Raw genomic sequence first — 6,000 nt, 5'->3', positions numbered from 1 at the left:
CATTCGCACACCTCACAGATAGAACACAAAAGAAGAACAAACATTCCCGAACTGAGGCTTGAACCCAGGACGCCCAGATGACGGGGAAGAAGCGTTACCCCTATGCCAGAACAGCAGCAATTTATTTTAGTAAATCATTTATGTATTATATGTTCCCTTATTTTGGATTTATGTAGCAAAAACATTTTAATTCATTATCGGAATGATGTTTTATAATATCTTAGATCAAAGCAAGGTAAATTAATATAATTTTTTGTAGTTTCAAAATACCTTTCAGAAAACAACAAATGTGTTTCAAAATGGTCAAAAGATTTCAAGCAAATAACAAACTCCAGCATTCATTTATTATAAAAAGCATCCGTACAAAAATATTTCAGAATTTTTTTTTTTAGTCTTTCCGTGTCATTTCTATCAACCCTCGAAAAAAAAACCTGAATCCTTCTCTCAAATTGCCTTTCGAATGATAAACAATTAAAATCAAAGCATTCTTGATTTGCATGTCATTTGCAAAGTAATATGCGTGCCGTTTTAGTTTTGGAGAAACTGAATATATTCATAAAAATATCAGTTGAAAAAATCAATTTGAAAGCAGTTATGAACATATATATTTGTGATAATTTCAATTATACAGCTGTGGCTTTTTAAACTTCATATGTTTGGTATTTTTAAATAAATTCCAGTAAATTTAATATAAACAAAACAAATGCAAAAAAAAATGACTTCCTGATCACAAAAATCAAAACATCAGAGAATTTTTTATCGGGTATTTTTTGCGTTTTATGCCATTCAATTCCAGAAACAAATGATACTAAATAAGTCATATCATTGACTCTCCGACCCGCCCGAAGGCAAACGGATAAAGAAAAATGAATGACCGGAACGTCGCAACACTGGTGGGAACTATGATTGAGTCCTAAGGGCCATCACCGGCCACGGTACAACCCTTCCGAAAGGAAGTACGTCCCTTCATCGATGGGAGGAGCCAGATCCCCCACCTTTTTGTGTACCCTCCAGGGTGGCGAAGTCAACCACTATACCAGAAGCATCTCATCCTCTTTTCGAGTTGTCCCCCGGGGGTTATGATAATAAATAAAAAAAGCCATTTTATTCACAAAAAAACTCTTTTTGTAGTTTTAATAACGTTAATCTAGGTCATATAGCTGGTTGCCAAACATTGCTATTCATAAATAATGATTTAATTATTTGTAATATCAGAATTTACATAAATTTAAACTGTGTTCGATTAAGTCATTCTGCACTAAGAAGTAGTAAATATTTCACTTGCAAACACCAAAAATATTTCGTGTGGAGAATTGCAATCTTTTTCGAGTGTTTTTTTTATCTCTGCCGTTCTTTTCTTATTTTTATTTCATGATTAATAGATTCGGAATCACTGATATGCGCACTAAATACCATTCAACTTATTTTAAGCAGTTTATACTTTTGCTGAAATATAATAAACTATTCTTTGTGTAAAAGGGAACGCGTTTCTATAATTTCCCCTGTGGACGAAAACTTGAGGAAAGCCTTCAGAAGAAACTCTGGTAGCTAGTCTGCACGCAAATCAAGCAATAAGACGTGTAAAAAGCTTCCGCCTGTTTTTCTCTGTGGCCGAGTTTTCTGATTAAAGTTAAAGAAGAAACTTTTCTTCGTCTCAGTACTCTTTTTTTTTCTTTCTTTCTTGGTTTTATCTCCTTTCATGTATTTCGTACTTATGCTTTGCTTTGAAGCCAATTTGTTTTCGACATTTTCCCCCTTTTTTATTTTTTTAACTTAATTTCTTAGTATTCAGAACAACAACGAATATAAGGAGAAAATTGATACAGCAGAAAGGAAGAAAATAAGCAAGAAGAAAGCACAACGAATTGTTGATGTTTTTGCCATACGCTTCTGACTTTCGGCTGTGAGTTTTTTCCTGTTCAGAATGCCATATTAGTTCCTGAATGGGAACCTGAAAGGAAGCTTGGAGTTTAGACGTAGTGATTCTTATTTTCGCTGGAAATTGCTTCAAAAATCTTTACTGTCCTGAAGTCCCTATACGGGGACACATAATTAAGTTTTGTCACGCTTAGTGTTGTTATCAGATTTAGAACCACCCTGTGATGTCATGAAAATACAGCCGAATGAATAGGCTAAATTTGTCTTTTAAATTTGTTTATTTATAACATCACAGTCAGACAATGCACACAACATAAAACACATAACATAAAAAACATTCACAACATATAAACAACAGGAAATTCATACATTGCAATATTTATAAATCCATTCCCACGACCATTATCTTAATCCACAAGATAGAACACCATCACAAGGCATCAAGGCCTTTTACTTTCAACACCATCTAACACAATACAGCATCACACAGCACAACACCATGCTGACTCCAAGTAAAAAAAATCGCCGCCCGGTCAACGATCTCCGGCGTAATGTCATCACACCCCTGATCTACACCAATACAGTGCCGCCATCCACCCCCTGGAACTTCTCGAGTCAAATTCCTTACAACCCCAATGTAATTAACACTAGCATCAACGAAGTAGAAGTATTGTGTCGCAAGATACATCTCACCGAATACAAATCTTTCTTTTTCTGACTTTCTTTCTTGACATTTTTTTGAGTATTATCACTGTTAAGTGCCATTTTAGATCGAGGATTAATTTGACATAAGCTGAGTGATCACCTTTACTAGAAAACTAGCCCAAAGTATTTCGAAAAATAAAATCCCTTTTAAAGTAAGTAGATTTACGTATATTTCCGGTCATATATTTTACAGGAGCACACAGTTATTGGACATAAAAAGAAAACCTCTCTAAAGAATAATATAAAAATATATGTTCATTTTTCATCAAGATAACATCAAAAATAAATTAAATAAAGCTGATAGATTTGAAATACATGACGGTATTTTGAGAAAAAATGCTAATGGATGTCTATCTGTCACAAGGTATATTATAAATGTTTATTGCTTTTGATGACATGACGAGTCTTTTCTCGTACAATTCTACTAACGTTTAGCAACTCAATTGCAGATGTAAAATCGTTCAATGAAGAAGTCTGAATTGTTCTTATGCCGTTTTCTTTTTATTTGACTATTTTCTTTCGACAGTAAGTAATCAGCGATTGCTATGCCACATATGTTAATGTTTTTATGTGCATAGTTTTATACCATAATTTCATTAATAGGTTTAGTTAATTTTTCTACGTTGTGATATTAAATTCAACTGGTACGAATCACGATCAATATCACGATTTGAGAAAATAGGCGATGATAAGTAAGTTTATGCTTCACTTTACTTACCAATTCAATTAAGAGAATGGGCCGGTATGCAGGCATAGAGGTCGCGCGTCTTCCCCGTGATCTCGGCGTCCCGGTTCCGGCATGGTTGTTCTTCTTCTGCGTTCTGTCAGATGTACCCCCCCCCTGTAAAAAGGGGTTGTGCAAGCGAATGTGAAGCCTGAAGTAGCTAAGTCGCAATTTTGGCCCTAGTTGGGGCTACTGAATAAACAAGAGACGCTCACTCGGCTTAAATCGCTGACAAATAACTGTCGTCGGGCTTGTAAAGTGCCATAAGTCACACATACCGGGTGCGGCATAAATTCGTGCAAACTTCAAAAAATCATAATAAAAAAAGTAATGCTCGAAAAAAATTGCGGTTTGCGGAAATATGTTCAGAGAGCCTTTGGATTTTGTTATTTCCATTAAAAAAATGTATTTAAAAAAATGACCGATAGATGGCACTCAAACGTCATACCTATGCTGTTTATGCAAATCAGCATAACTATAAAACACAAGGCTGGAAATGAATCTATCATTCGAAGCCAGTAGCATGCTATCGCTACCGGATCGAGCATTCGTAGTTAAACTGTTCTGTAAGAACGGTGAATCCGCGACTAAAGCATTGCGACAGTTACGGACGGTGAAAGGAATTAAGGCGAAGAAAAACCCAATTTATTGAATGGGATATTCAATTTAGTTCGCCGTTTTGAGGAAACGGGAAGATTATAGGATCGTCCACGAAGTGTCCGTCAGCACTGACCGCGTCCCTGCTGTCCAAAGGGTCATGAGAAATGTGGCAGCCGAGACTTCAATGGGGAGTTCCAGTGCACGTGAAGCAGGTAAAATAACAGGAATTCCGGAAAGGTCGATCTGACGCATACTGCAAGTAATCTTGAAATTGCATCCGTACAAGATAGAGGTATTTCACCAGTTGTTGCCAGCAGATTGCGAGAAAAGACAAGCCTTTGCAACAAGGGTGCTCACACAAATGGAACATGACCCACAATGGTTACTGAACATCATGTGGACAGATGAAGCCCACTTTTATTGCATGGTGACGTCAATACACAAAACAGTCGTTTCTGGGCAGCATCAAACACTCGTACCTACACGACCAAACCACTACATTCTCCACATGTGACTGTTTGATGCGGTTTCATTGCGTCCTTCATTCTAGGCCTTTTCTTTTTTGTAGAGCGTTGTGCTGTATCCAGTTCGAAAACCTGTTCCGTCACTGCAGAACGCTATCTTGGGCTTTTGCGAGATCACGTTATGCCTGCTTTGCAGCAAAGACTTCCGTCACCTTCATGCAGCATGGTGCCCCGCCCCACGTTGATAGTTCCGTTAAGACGTTCCTCCTAGACACATTCATTGAGGACAGAGTGATAAGTAGAGGATGAAAGAATGAGTGGCCCTCACGATAGCCAGATCTTTCTCCAGCGGACTTTCGGTTGTGGGGATACCTGAAGTCTCGTGTCTACCGGGGCTCTCCTGCCACTATGATGGAATTGAAAGATGCCATTCAGTTGGCCGTTAGTGCCATCGATGCCGACATGTTACACGCAGATGTAATAGGCGCCTCACATCCTTAATACCTTGTGGTGGCGGTCATGTTGAGCATCCTTTGCTTTAAAATAAAATGTACTATAATGTTACTGTGCTCTGTTTTCCTGATTTGCATAAACCTTCTCGGTATGACCGTGTGAGCTCCATCTATCGGTCATTTTTAAATACATTTTTAATGGACATAACGAAATCCAAAGGCTCTCTGAACATATTCCCACAAACCGCCATTTTTTTCGAGCATTACTTTTTTTATTATGAATTTTTGAAGTTTGCACGAATTTATGCCGCACCCGGTATTTCATAGTACATCAATAAAAATCAATTATAAACTTTTTCAAATATACAAAAAAATTAGCGATCCAGAAATTGCATTATTTTTCCATCATAAAATAAAGATACGTGAAGTTTCTTATTTTTTAATTGTCAAGACTAAACATTAAAAGAAATCTTTATTCGTATGATGGATTTTTAGAAGTTCAAAAGGATAAATATCTTAAACAAAAATAACCTTTAGTTATTTGTACGTCGTTTCCTAGTACAAATTTTTCTATTCTTTTCACTATTTAGTCATTTACTGCTCTAGAAAAAGAATCATTTAGTTGTACATTAAATCACACCAAGATATTTCAGATAACTTTACTGGCAGTTAAAAGAACAGAGAACACCTGTTCTTTTTGAACAGACTCAAAGAACTTCGTAATTTTGCCTGATCTCGAAAACTACAGAAATGCTTTTGTAAAAGTTCCAATAACCAATGTACTCACAAATAAAACAGTAAGGCATACAAAAGATTTGCACAGTCTTTCATATTTTGTGTGTGTGTGTATGCTTTAACAATCTGATTAAGCTTCAATTTTTTTCTTACTTGTTTATTTCTTATCATGTGGGAACAAGATGTTGTTTTGGTCAGGGAGTTTTGAAGCCCGAAATCTCGTAGGCAATGAATATTGAAGCTCGAAATCACGTGGGCAATGAATAAAGCATAAATGGCAATTTTCATCATCTTTTAATCGCTTATCATTTTTACCTGCTTTTACTAGTATTGCATTATTATTATGTATGCTTCTTTGAAAGCAAATGCGTTTTTAAAAGGTTGACATAGAACTATGACATCATAGCTGTTATTTCAGCTCAAAATCGATCGAGCCCCCAAA

Source organism: Argiope bruennichi, chromosome 1, assembly GCF_947563725.1.
Source record: "Argiope bruennichi chromosome 1, qqArgBrue1.1, whole genome shotgun sequence".
NCBI lineage: Eukaryota > Metazoa > Arthropoda > Arachnida > Araneae > Araneidae > Argiope > Argiope bruennichi.
The sequence above is the reverse complement of the archived record's forward strand: the minus strand, read 5'-3'. Positions refer to the sequence as shown.